The sequence below is a fragment of the Homalodisca vitripennis genome, chromosome 3 (assembly GCF_021130785.1).
Source record: "Homalodisca vitripennis isolate AUS2020 chromosome 3, UT_GWSS_2.1, whole genome shotgun sequence".
NCBI classification, from domain to species: domain Eukaryota; kingdom Metazoa; phylum Arthropoda; class Insecta; order Hemiptera; family Cicadellidae; genus Homalodisca; species Homalodisca vitripennis.
In genome coordinates, this window is record NC_060209.1 from 29,154,290 (window position 1) to 29,169,798 (window position 15,509).

The 15,509-nt window shown below is 32.6% G+C and overlaps 1 protein-coding gene across 5 annotated transcripts in view; it reads right to left on the minus strand.

Moving 5' to 3' along the window:
* Positions 1 to 15,509, minus strand: part of LOC124356737 (apoptosis-stimulating of p53 protein 1) — an 879,319-nt gene that overhangs the window by 324,297 nt on the left and 539,513 nt on the right. The window lies entirely within an intron of this gene.

Here is a 15,509-nt window from a genome sequence, read left to right on the forward strand (position 1 = left end):
ACAAAACTAAACACAGTTTGCAGATGGCTGCCTGCAATAATAAAATAAAAGCCATCATGACTACAATTAAAGTATGGATTAATATATAATAAGTAATATTAACAAGATTGTATAGTAAAAAGCTAGATACTTAATGAAAATAACATAACTGGATAGATGAGTGACACTAAATACCAGAAAAACGAATACAATTGATTACAACATAAGATAGACAACGATAACACTACTAAATAAGTAACAAAATTGTACAGTAAAAAGCTAGATCCTTGAATGAAAATAACATAACTAGATATATGAGTGACACCAAAAACCAGAAACGAAAACAATTGATAACAACATAATGATAGACAACGATAACACTAATAGACTATGAAAAATTAACAATGTAACATATACTAGTAACCACTATAAATACGCGACAAACTTGAAACATGCTACGGAAAAGATAAATACATAACAATTTAAATAAGTAATAACAGAAGATGCCGAATACACAATAGCCTAAGAGACGATTAGAATAAATACAATACAATAAATAATAAAGACAGATATGAGCTTAGTTAATGAAATACACCCGAAATCAGTTAAATGCCGCTATTGGTTATAGATTTCGGAAGTCAGTGCTCTAAGGATAGGAATAAAGTCCTCAGACTAGAGGTGCTGTCGTAGAAGAAATCATAGTGCCTTTGCCTGGCAATACCACGCTGAAATCAAAATGCCACGTGGTGGACCACCCTGAAATGTTTTTATCATGCCTCTATAGATTGCACTACTTGTCAATACTCTATGGATGGCTCTCAGGTCCATTTACTTTCATGTCTCAAAATCTTAATTCTGCAACTCTCACTACCTCTCCCCCAATGATAGGTAACAAAACATTTTTATTAGTTGCAATAGATCTCACATTTTGCAGGGTATAGAGCTAAAGTATTCTGGAGTGTCGAGTTCTGTAATGATCATCGAGAGAAAAAAATGGAAGAAATCTCACTGTCCAATGCTTCTAATATAATTCTAAAGCATAAAAAGGGAAGCATACTTATTTTGTGTTTCCTAAAATAACATTAGAATTGTTTCTAAATATATCGATCATACATTTTTATTACAATTAATAAATGGTACAATGTCAATAAAGGGTATAATAAAAACATAATTGACATACAAATGCAATACTTTCCTCCATTTATCTGACAACAAATTTAAAACTTAAATATTCTATTAACTATATATTAGGCTAATAATAACTCTATTAACTTATTGATAATCCTATTTACTTAATAATAAAAGCTCTGTTTAATACGGTTTTACTGTTTAGAAGGTTTCAAATTATTGTACATTTTAACATTTATAACACAACGTTTTTATGAATAAATCGATTGTATCATCATGTAATTAATGCGATGTACTTATGGATTTACAGAAGTCAAAGTCAGGAAAATCACTGATCACAATGTAAATCACCAACCGATGTATCAGAACTGGATCAGCTTTACTGTCCTACCCCTCGTGGCGTTACAGCCCTAAAGAACGGTTTTATAGATCTTAAAAAGAGCCAGCAACGTCTTATCTAGGAGTCCTGCTCTTTTATTTGAAATCTATTCCTGACCATTTCTCACCATAAACTTCCTAATCACATAATAACTTTAATGATTGCTACAAAACTAGTTTTAATTGTTGTCATAACTTACTGTATAAATAATATTGTTAATTTTCCATAATTTTTACATTTTGCACACAATTAACTTGGACTGGTATTCTGTACCGTTAAAAACTTTTTTTAGTGAAATTGCATTTTTAAATCATGCACTCTGTTAAAACTAAAGTATCTTATTGATATATAAAGCGTTAAGGAATAGCTGACGTTACCTTAATATTATTACAGAGCATTTCGGAAACTCACCTGAAACAGAAATTAATTACAAATTAATACAAATTTTAAGTTGTATTTACTAAATTCAAAATAACATTAAAAACAACTGTAAAAGGAAAGATCTGTATCTTATATTCATTTTCAGTGAGGTCCATTGGTAAGGTTTATAACATTGGCATCACGTATTCAATTATAGATTGCTAAAGATAACGGTTAGTTCTTTGTTTGAAGGTTATTTTTGACGATGGAAGGATTGTGAAGGAAACAGGATTTTTTCCGGACATTTGCCATCGTTCAGTGAAACAATCAGTAACACTACGTTTCGAGATCTGCAATCTGATCTCTTCTTCAGGTAATAACTAACCTAATACATAATTACAAACTAGGTTAAAAATAAACAAATCATACCTAAGCGTTGTGGCACGCCTAAGTCAGGAATCACAACCACCATGTTGTTTGTCAACTTCACTAACTCTATAAACATGCACTTAATAAAAAACTATACACAACACTAATCATTAAAACTTAACTACAGAATACAGGTCACAATACGTATGCATTCGTCTACCAACAACCTACGACTGTCCAGAGGGCACTAGCCAATGGCAATCGTCACGGCAGACAAAAACAAGATGGCGGAAATTAAAATGAAGGGGGAAAGGAATGGGCCCTTTTGTTATTATTGGTTCATGCTAGGTGAACTTCTTAAAACCATATTGTGACTCCGCATTGGTTTATTACAAATATCTGATCCGTTTGATACTTTTGGTTTTCTTATTAGTTCATTTTTTAGAATTGGCAACCAAAGCGGCCTAATCTCAATCTCTGATGGTTGACTGATTGGTTGGTCTGCCAATTTAATGTATGTTGCCTCAATTAATTTCCTTTTGAAGAAATGTTAGATTATTTTATTTTAAATTTTATTATTCAAATAAAAAACATCAGACTTCTTTATTATTGTGATATATTTTATCAAACATTTAACTGTATCATTAAGATAAGTTTACACACCAAAGAGGTACAAAAATGAGTTTCTGCTGGTGGTAGAAAGATTCTCACTCAAATACAACACTTGATGTAATACTGTCAACGTTTATTTGGATCTTTTCTGTAATAAGAACTGTAACAAATTTCCGAAATGTCTGGTTTCATCAATGTTCACGAACGTGTGTACATACTAGTGTCTTCTGGAGACGTGTGCTCACACATGAACCACGTTCACGAGATTGACTTTTTTGGACTTGGGCACTACAATTATTTATTTCCCACTAAATGTAATGAAAATTCTATATAATCATTTCTATTAATGCACAATTTTAATAAGAATATTTTACCACTATTTAACTAATACCATTTCGTAAATATACGACTGATATTACAGTTTTGTATTGTACTTCTAAGTACGCATTATTTTTAAAACATTGCGGCTAAACAGTAAGAGATGAATTGAAACTTGAAAAACAATTAAGTAATGAATGTCTTATTTTAGCAGGTGAAAGTAGGGATAAGAAGTCCTCTCTAAAACTTAACCAGGGGACCAACAGCTTAGAGATGATTTCCGAACCACCACCAATGACCGGGCAGGCGGGCTGATTGCAAGGATATGATTGCTCAGCGGTCACCCATCCAAGCAGCAACCACACTCGACGTTGCTTGATTCGATTATCTCACGAAAATCGCCGTACCCGCTTAACTACGCCATTGGTCTTGTGTTCAGTTTAAATATGTTAACTATCTGGATCTCACAAACCGGACATTAAAACATTGTTACAAATTTAAACTTTAAATTGAAAACTACGTAACTTGCAACATTAGAGACATGAATAAATAAATGGATAAATAATTTAAATATACATACATTAATGCGCACACTGTAGGGAAATAGAATACATAATTATTACACCAACATATAGTGGTTCACACACCGGCTGTGTTACAAGCTTGTCTAGTCGAGTATATTAGTGCCAGTAGGTCGAGTCTCGGAGAGAAATATCCAACTTAGCAATATTACTGAAGGATGATTGTTGTTATAATACCAAACCCAGGAGTGTGACAGGAAATATATATTTACTAATAAACATATTTATTGAGAAATGTAACTATTGTAATTAAATTAACTCATTCTCACGATTAATTAACAAAGTCCATTAGTTCTCGGTGTGCGTACTATATATTCTTCACGGTCACACGTTTTCTAGTATTGATTCACACAAATATAAGATATTTATAATCATAATCTGTCAGACCGATTAGGAAATCGACTATATGCTTGTTTGTGGTTTGTATAAAAAGTTAAAGTACAGCACTTTTACGTAATAGAAATGACATTTAGCATAACTTTTACACAAACATATTTTCCTTATATAAAAAAGCGAACACTTTATTAACTTTATGCAAATTTTACAAAAACCGACACACAAAATTGTATAAAGTTTATTTTTTACAATGGAAGGATTGTGAAGGAAACAGGATTTTTCCGGACATTTGCCCTCGTTCAGTGAAACAAAAAATCAGTAACACTACGTTTTGAGATCTGCAATCTGATTTCTTCTTCAGGTAAATAACTAACCTAACACATTATTACAACCTAGGCTAAAATGAACAAATCATACCAGAGCGTTGTGACACGCATAAGTCAGGAATCACAACCATCATGGTAGGGCTAATAATCACTCTCTAACACTTCTCCTGAGGATAAGTAACTCTAAAAGTTAATATTAATTTTAGTTTTGTACTAAGTGCATGTTTTAGAGTTAGTGAAGTTGACACACAACATGGTGGTATGATTTGTTTATTTTAGCCTAGTTTAGCAAATGTCCGGAAAAATCCTGTTTCTTTCAAAATTGTATATGTTTTCTTAATATTGGATTTAAAAATAAGTGAGCAAATTAATGTTTAATGCTCTGCAAAACCTTACAAAAAGAGTAGTTTAAAAGTAACAAGTTTTTATATGAAAAAAAAATGTATTATGATCCTACGAACAATTAATTAACAGCACTAAGTGCTGTTGTTGTGTTAGCTTTTATAAAATTTTACATAACAAATTTTAAATTTTCGTAAAATTTAAATCAATAGAATTTCAGATTATTAGTAATAGTTATAAAATCTATTTATTTATTTTTAACAATTTTCTCCAGCTCAGCCAAATATGGATTATTACCGACAAATAAATATTGGTATATGCCGGAAATAACTTTTCCAATACAGCAGTGTTCACAAGAGACAATGCCGCAGGGTATGTCCAGTCCATGTCGCCTAATACACCAACAAAGACACCACCAGGCGGGTATCCCTTGGTCGCTATTGTGCTGAAAACGAACAAAAGATCGTACGTTATTGTTTGAATGAACTCATCGGTATGTCTATTTCATATCCACATCGTGATTATCACATATCCGGATTTTGTCCCGTTCTACAAAACCCAAACTGGGCAGAATTGACAACCCAAAATAATTCTGATTATATAATGTGAACCATACAATAATTTAATTTAATTTAAACAAAATTGTTTATGATTTAAAGGTTAATGTACTTGTCCCTATCTAACAATAATAGAGTCACTAATTTATTAATCATATTCGCCTTTGATAAGTACAGCGCGTGCGCGTTTATAATTTATTACCAATAAGAAGAAACAGGAATCTCTAAAATAAATAAAGTTCTATCACTAGAAAAGAATTAGTGTTGTTTCGAAGCTGATGTTCTTGGAAAAGGACTGATGCGAAGAGGCTCTTTACTTCTTAAGAGTTTTCCTGTAAAGCAGCTCTCTCACAAATCAAATCAGAGATTTTGTTTTCGTGTACGGAGCGCTCTTGTTAAAAAAATAAAATGCTGCACTTCAATAAACACTCCGTTACTTCTACCCTAATGATTTTATGCTGAGTCAATAAAAACGCAACTCATTTCGTTGTATAAAAAACACGCCACGAATCAATTGAATGTTTTCTTTCATTAGTAGTATAAAAACTGAGTACGTTTTGTACTTCAAATAAATAAAGTACAATGGACTGCAATGATGTTTACAACAGAGACAACAAATGTTATTTGTTTTCTCCACCTAGTGAATGTTTTGGGATGACGGTACAAGGCAGCCCTACAATGCTGCAATAATATTATTACCACATACAGAACTGTTCTATTGAGTGTTTATTGTAATAGCAAAATACGAGTCTAAATATCATTTATATTTCCGTGAATTTGAGAAACTAAACAACGTGTGATAGAACATCTCAGATGTAATAGGTAAAAGTTTTCTTTTCTGAAATAACGGTGCTCTTTCACACAGGCTATATGTTATATTTATTATGCACAAGGTTTGTACACCACTCCATGTATCTATGCTCATTTCTTTCTCGAGATGTTTTGCTGATAGGTAAACAAAACGAAAATCGTGCAGAAAATACATTTTTTTCACCCTCCTGGTAGAAAAAAGAGAAATTAAGTGAGCCCACCGAGTGATTCCATGTTTGAAAATGCACCACAATAGAACTTTTTCTTTTCTATATAGAAAAGAAGTTTCTAGCAAAGTTTTAAACCTACAGATGAAATCTTTTCACGTGAGACATTCACAATTTGTTTTTAAGTTAGACTTCATAGCAGTGTTCAAATAATCAAGTTCCGGTTATGTAGGTGGGGAAGTATTACAACGCAACACTTCACTGAAACCAATTACCGAATTAAAAAAAGTCACATGTTAAACATATCATTACACTATGTTTGTTAACACATGTATTTATTTTGCTATTTTCTCGTTGCCATCACGGTTGCCCATAAGACCAATATAAAATTAATGTGGATTCAGCCAAACTCCACAGAGTGATACACAGCATCATCGAACTCAGAGTTGGCTCTATGGAAATGGATATTAATGCAAACGTTCAAGTCTTATATGTCAATCTTGCGGACAGACATACAGCCCAGACATTAAGTTTTACCAGCCCCTCGAGTGGTAGGCTTCGCTAACGCTCAGGCAATATAATAAATATAAATATGTAGTCTTAACTTAGATAGTTAGATTGATAATGGATGTGACCTGTACAATTTTTATGCTGTCAAGTTCCACTTTTACTAACAGAAATTCTTGTCTGTTTCGCAATTGGTCGTCTGTCACAAATTCTAATTACTGAATAAAAGTGAAATTAATATATTGTAGCTATTCAACCGTTAGGCCTACATTTACTCAGAATAGAAATACAAATAACAAGTCTTCCAACAGTCTCCAATCGATTATGAATCAAGCTAATGTTTGACGTTCGCATATGTTAGAGTATAGAGTAAACGGCATAAACCAAATTGCCCTTCTCGGTCTGGTTAGGCATTTTACTACCCTCTACTCCCCCCCCCCCCCCCCGTAATCTGACGCTTTCTCTCATCCAGGCAATCATTTTATACATTTTTAAAATTTTCACTTGTTTTCTAAAAAATTATTTAATTGATTTAAATATTAATGCTTAAATATATCCGAAGACATATCAATTTTCTAGGTCATGTAAACAAGTACGCACATGTACTGACAAAAAAGCTATCATTTTGAAGTATGACATTTCAGATACTACTTTGGCAAACGAGGGCACAGAATTTAAAATCAAAGCGAGACGTACTCATTTTTGTTCCCCAAAGCTCGCACTCGTTCCATTAATAATAACTGGATATTGAGTTTATATATTTATTTTAATATTTCAATCCAGTATCGGGATTTAATTGCTAATATTTATCTTACGGCTATAGTTGTACTAATTCGCTCAATATGTACATGTTTTCTTCAAGCAATACGGACTCCAAAATCATAGTCAATAATGGTGACTACAATAATTTCTTTCAATAATGAATCGTTTTTAGCTGATCGTTAGTGAAGTGGGCAGGAAAAAGTCCTATTCTGTATGTTGCATGTCTGTCACAGGATATCACAAGAATAAATTCAGCTAAGGATTTGAATTTGTTGCAGGAAACTTCCTTTCTACAAAAACAAAACCTAGTTCAATGATAGTGTATCGGTGGGATTTGACTGAGAGTTATGTATCGACGAGATGCCTAACTATCTCCAAAGTTGAAATTGAAGACCATTTCAAAATGTTGCATATTTTCCTTACCACTCAAGAGAGTACCAAACTTCCTCTTCGGCATCTGTCAATACATCATTCTTCTGCAGGACATTTCTAAATCAAAAGATAATAGCATCCAAATTCTGCATAAAGTTTTATTTTTATGAAATGGAATGATGCATGCTCCCTGGGATTTAGCTGAGCGTCTGCAGGACCTATCGCTCATGAAGAGTTGTGTGAAGAGGCGTAAGTGATACAATGTATGTCTGAATGGTCTATTGTCAGAATGAATTATTAGGTTAGGTAGGACGATTGTGATACAATGTGTGCATTGTCTGTTCGCAATAAAATCTATTATTAGTAGCTGGAAAACTTTCTATAACATCTGTTTGTCTATCTGTCAACAAGATAATATATCGAGACCAAAATGAGCTATACATTTAAAATTGTGCATGAAACTTCAAACGCGAATCCTAATCTGATCTGCTCCTATTGTGTAATGAATGTGGGTACATAGGAATACTTACCTTACAGGTAGACTGATCTTTATTGGAATTTACGAAAGGATGTGAACATTCACATTTCCGTCAGTAAACCAATTGTGCTTACTTACATCTTATCATCGAGTTAACAGTTAGTGGGAAAAAGGCATTACCGCTCTCAGAGGATCTTATCAAACATAATAAGGGGGAGAGTCGATACAGTACGAGGTTGACTGTACTGATAAAAAGTGCAACGGTCACAGACAGGATTTGAACCTGCGCTATCTCTAGCTCAGACCCAAAGTCCAACGACTTAGACCGCTCGGCCATCGGCACTCCCAAATGTTACAGTGTAGCAGTGTAGGATGCGGAGTTCTAAAGTTCCGCAGTTTCCTTCCAAACTAAGAATTCAAGGATCATTCTTTATGTACGTACAGTGAGTGAGCCGTGACGCAGCTAACCTGGTGAAGCCACAGTTGGGACAGCTGCTCGTGAATACTGGTTAATTCTGGTACCTTTTCATTTCAGGAAAATAAATTACAGTTGTTTCACTTGTGGCGGAGGAGTGATATACGAGTATTGTAGTGATACATTCAGGTCAGCAACTGCCCAGCCCTGGCATATTTTGGCAAGAGATCTCTCTCATCATTTGACTTCCACCACCTCTTGTCGACCACGACTGTCCTAAACTATGTACTCACATACGAGCAATCGTTCACTATGTCGTTTATGTATGCCGTGTTTATTCTTTCTTTGTCCACTTTATTTATTTTGTTTATTATAGTCAATTTATAATAGACTACTTGTTTTTAATGGCATTCTCACCAACTTATACATATAATAGTCCCTTTATTATATAAAAGTAATTCAAAAACATCCGGGTGACACGTTTTTACGAAAAATCCGCTATGTTTTGTGTATTATTACACAGAAAAACAAAACAATTTTTAAAATTTCAATTTATAACTAAATATTATAATATTTAATTTGGAGGTTTCGTAATTCTTAAAACAAATCACATTATTTCGACATGAAGATACAAAGAAAATGGGGATAGTTTATACTCTGTTTGAAGAATCCAATATTGAAAGTTTTTTTTAAGGAAATGTCTTAAATCATTTATCTAAATTACTTTATAACGGCAAAAGAAAATAAATACATTAATAATTTATTACAAATTTACTGAATATTGACTATAAGTTTCTATAAAACTTATTCTAAGAGAATATACGACAAACATATAACGCATAGAACTAAATCTGGGTTTAAATATACAGTACCTTTTTTGGTAAACTTTTAGAAGAAGTAAGTGGTGTTTTATTCGTATATTACACATATTTCTGTTTCACCATAGTTCCTACTTAACTAGCCAACAATTAACAGGCAAGGAATTATTATCCATTTCTACCCGATATAATGTCATTTCTGATCAGTCTTTGTTGACTTTTGCTAAAGCACTTACTAGATCAATAAGTTAGGGAGGAATGACTTAAATACTTAACTTTTTCTCCTCCCCCAGTGCATTTCTTAGCAATTTTTGGACATCAGAATTCTCACGGCAGCAGGATGTGACGTATCGTTGGTATTTCCTGAAGGTATCCTGGGATTTATAGTTTTATTTCCGTCAGCACTTCAAATGTATTGTTGTAGTTACACACGTGTCAGTATGAAAAGTGCCAAACTATTATTAAATACTCATTGTAATTGAAGTTTCCAGTTATCATGATTGAAATCTAATTTTGGTACAGTCTGTGTCGAATTAGGTAAATGCTTAAACAATGTGACAACTTTTACTGGCCATATCAGTACTATTGGTACGAGAGGATTATAAAGTATTTATTACTTGAAACCTGACAAACCAAAGCGCAGTATTGATTTTAAAAAAGCTACGAAGCTTGTTTTCTCCACAATCATTTAAACGGAAAATTAAGAATTGGTTGAGCATTAGCAGCCATTGGCAAGCTACAGCTGTCCATGAGACATAAAGAGAGACAAAACAGACGTTACATTTTCGATGATTTTTGTATGTATACGTTTTATCACAACAAACACATACTCATATAAAAATCATGAAATATTTAATTTAAAATGTTGAAAATGGTTATTATGGCTAGATTTATATCTTTATTTACAACAGATACGAAAGCTAAACATGTCAGAGAGATTACCTAATATTCATGTTTAAGTTTTAAACACATTGATGTATTTAAGTGCATATATTACAGTCATTATGTATAACATCTGGTTATTATTGTTCAGTCAGAATAATGTGTATAATGGCAGAATAAAATAATAAAGAAGGATTACTCATTTTGACCAACTTCAGTCAGATATTATGTATAATGGCTGGATAAAGTAATAAAGAAGAATTATTCACTTTGACGAACCTCAGTAGGATAATGTGCATAATGGCAGGATAAAATAATAAAGAAAGATTACTCATTTTGACCAACTTCAGTCAGATATTATGTATAATGGCTGGATAAAGTAATAAAGAAGAATTAATCACTTTGATCAACTTCAGTCGGATATTATGTATAATGGCTGGATAAAGTAATAAAGAAGAATTATTCACTTTGACGAACTTCAGTCGGATAATGTGTATAATGGCTGGATAACGTTATAAAGAAGAATTATTCACTTTGACGAACTTCAGTCGGATAATGTGTATAATAGCTGGATAACGTTATAAAGAAGAATTATTCACTTTGACGAACTTCAGTCGGATAATGTGTATAATGGCTGAATAACGTGATAAATAGAGCATTAATAACCACTATGACCAAAACCACTATCTATTACACATAATGACTGGATATTATATATAATAGCTAATAGTTAATTACTTTGGCTGTGTACTCGACAACGGCAATTAATACCAGAGATAAGAAATAAATAATAAAATATGAAAGTACCACCAACACCACTCAGGAGTATATTTGTGTTCACTGTTATAGTGTAAATGCGTACGGAATTTGTTTCCTACATATAATGACTCCAGTATCAGCGGTTACAATGAAAATCCACTGTTATGAGTTTTATTGACATATATTGTGAGCACGAATATTAACAGAGTGTTAAAGCCGCAGATGTAGTAAAACCTGTGGAATATAATCTACAGCCAAGGGTAAAATATTAGCAACAATCACAATTATCAATATTAAGCATAACTAGGCTTACTGCAATTGTCTCATATGAAGCACTTAAAGAACATTTTTACATAACTTCACAGAACATTACACTCAGAACCCAAAATCACCTTCCGCTCCAAGTTTTATATATATATATATATATATATATACCTAATTAGCTGAAAAGTTACGAAATATTAAACAAATCATTTTCAGTTACATTTTATGGTATTTTATGAATAAAAACAAAAATAGGTTTGTAAACAAATAAAAGACAAAAGTACCACGTACTATATAAAAAAGTAAATAAAATATGTAACTTTTCCTAAACTTTGAGAGAAAAAAAATATTGTTGATTAGCTAAGTCAATATGTGCTTAAATAGCGCATTGATCTTTCTATGACAGAAGTTATTTATATGTTTATAATGTTGATTTGTTTTTAAAGTTCTATGTTTGTTGCTATGTTTTTTAATTTGTTTGTTGTTTTTTTTAATTCGAATTGTATAAAGAGGATACTAATTGTTATGTTTTTTTTTACTGTTAATATTGGATAAATTTTATTCAAACATTATATGGAAAAGTAGTTAGAATTATCTTTATATTAGTTATATTTTTTTATTCTTATTTTTAGTTCATTTGTAGTTTCAGGCACGTCGGAGAGTGACCAGCATGTAATTTTATGTAACTCAACTCAAAAAGTACTGTATTATGTTTATTTTATTTTGTTAAACCTAATCACACTACTGGACATGTGATTAGGCTATTCCTAAGATTATATTTTTGTAATGTTTTTGTACTTTTTTTTAAGTAATAAATAATTATTCTCATATGCTATATAATTGCTCGTAGAAACAATAACTAACCAAAAAAGCAGAAAGCATTTCAAAAAAATTCATAACTGCATTATTTATGGAATATAGAAAAAGTAAAAGATTTTATGGAATGCTGATGTAATTTTTAAACATTTATAGTAATCAATTTTAATGTATTTCAAACTGTTTTCGAGATATGAATTACATATACATTTTTTTGTTTAAAGTTTGTTATTGACGATGGAACTTGTATTAATATATGCATGTATTAATACCTCCCCAACTTGACGAAGATGATAGATTCCAATCCTCGAAACATTGTGTTATACCTTTTATAACCTATAACGACCGCATGTAAATATCATAAAACATACATAATTTATTTTACACTTGACACAAAATATACCTTCTCACACTGAGCTAGAAGGATTTCTTTTAGTGCAGCATCGTGATGAGTTTTTAAAGAAGCCATAACATTGTGAATTGATTGCAAAAATATGCAGAGAAAGGAATAAAGTTGTCGGAGTCAATGTGTTTAGGCGATGTTTAAATTAGGCCTTCGTCCCCAATTATACCCCAGGGTGCTCTACAGGCTCCATTCATCCCAACTTTGATACAATACATAAATAATGTAGTTTTACAGTAGCTTGATTAATGGAGCTTGCCAAGTTTTAACAATGCAGTCTCTCAACGCCAATTTTCTTGATTAGTGTTACACTACTATGACGCTTTACGCTTTGACAAATACAGTGGTTAATTAATTAACATTACCAAACTTTATTCATAAAAACCGTTTACTCTCCAACCGGTATGTAGAATATGTAGAATTATTTTTAGACAGAATTAAGGAACACAATGAAATAACAAATGACAAAGTGCTTTATTGGATGTTCCCTCTTGAGAAAACTGCTGCCAGCAGGATTTCCGATATCTTGAGTCCTGCCCCAGCGGACCGGCCGACGGTAATATCAGGAACAGGACCTCAGAAATTGATTTGAGTGGGAGAGAAACAGCTCCTGCATCGCATCTGTCCCATCCGCTATGCTATTCGATACACTTCCTTATTCTATACGATTTTATCTTTGACGTTTTTCTTGACTCTGTGAAATAAAAACGTCCTATTAAATACTGATTGAACAAAATTATATATACTAGTTCGTAAAAAAAATTAAGTCACCAATAACCATATATTTTTTCAAATCAAAATTAACACTTCTTTCCTTATCAACCGACTATTTTGTAAGTTTCATGTTTTATATAATGAAACATAAAATAAAGACGAACCATTTGTGTATTATTTTTCATCGTGCTCTTTAAATACTTCGACTTCTTGGTTACTTGTTAAGCTTTACGTACACTACTAATAGCTTACACGCCTAAGCCTGACCCCAGTCGTAAGCATGTGTTAGGTTAGGTTAGATGAGCAGTCACGGTTACAAAATTTATTTCAGAAGTAGATTTGCTGTCACTTATAAATGAACATACAATAGAACAATTGTTGATATTGCCGATTATACATATAGTTATAAAAACCAATTTTCTTAACGTCATCACTTATAAATGAACATACACTAACCAATTGTCGATACTGCCAATTTATACATACAGTGTTATAAAAGCCAATATTTCTTAAGGTCCCCACTTATAAATTAACGTACAATAAAATAATTATTCATATTGCTAATTATAAATACAGTGTTATAAACCAATATTTTTTAAGGTCTCTACTTATAAATGGACATACAAAAATAGATTTCGTACGTATTTCATGATCGAAATTATTTAACACCACCCGTGAAAAAAATGAAAATAATATATAGTTTGGCACTTCTTACTGAAAGCAATATTCACACTAATTAACTAGCAAGTAATTCATTAACGATAACAAATCTATGGCAATGGGGGTCTGACATAATCCCCATTATGTTTGCAGCAATGCGGAGAGCCCGCGTAATCAAGTAAATGGATCACAAACAAATATTAGGTTAACAACCTGACGCGTGCGTGTCGTGTCGTGTAGAAAGTGGGCCGGTCACACGGGCACGCGCGATACGTATTGTCTTCGGCAGGCCGCCGGCCGCAGCAGTGTCTGCGGCACACGGCCTATATACATTAACTTATCTCTCTATCTACTACATATTTATGCTATTAGAATGAGCATCATTATCGACAGCGGCCTCCTGCATACTGAATCGGCCCTTTCACTGGGTAGCTTAATGTTGTTATTGTTATTAACTTATAAACATGTAACTTGGCTGTGGTGGGAAGTGTTGATTCAATTTGACTGTTGAATTTTGCTCCAGTTCACGTTTCTTTTATTTCAGCGACCGGTATTTGTTGTTGTCTTAAACCTGCCTCCTGGAATCTGGGGTTGCGTTAGTCTGAAGAGATAGATACAAAGAAACATAACACCAGATTCCAGGAGTCAAGACTGAGACAGCGTCAGATACTAGACGCTGCAAAAACAGGAAGGTGAACTGGAGCAAAATTCAACATTCAAATTAAATCAATCCTTGCTACTATAGCTACATTAACATCGCATAGCACTTAATTGTGCATCTGATGAGACAATGAGACTGCCACTTCGCCTATTTTTAGGTATCTCTGATGTCAAAACTATGTAAAGATACGTTTTGAGCTTCTTCTAAATTAAACTTTCATCCTCAAAAATTAATTATGGAAAACAGAATTTTATGTGGTAAATAACTCTTTCAAAATAGTATTTTGAGTTATAATATGTGAAAATAAAATAGAGGAATGACTGGCCTAAATGCATTTTATGCTTTTTATTTACTTCTTGCACACTAGTATACGTATTGCGGGTATTTATGAAGCATCTTAAAAAATATTTAGCTTAGTACGTACAATCAACAACTCTGTATAAAGCTAGTCAGTAATTAGAATTATAATACACTGCATCATGTAGTTCGCTATGTGTTAAATTGTCAACCACTAATTATTTTTCAACTAAAGGAGACTTAATATCGTACTAGAAACAATGTATATCAAAAACACCTGTTTTACTTACAGCTGAAAAATACCCAATACAGACAAACAGACACTGGATTTTACCGTGTATGGGAGAACAAGTTGGGGGCGGGTGTAAAAGCAATCTACGCGGTACAGTGGGGCTATATCTATTTAGTAAAGTGTACTGAAGGCTGGATGGAGAAGA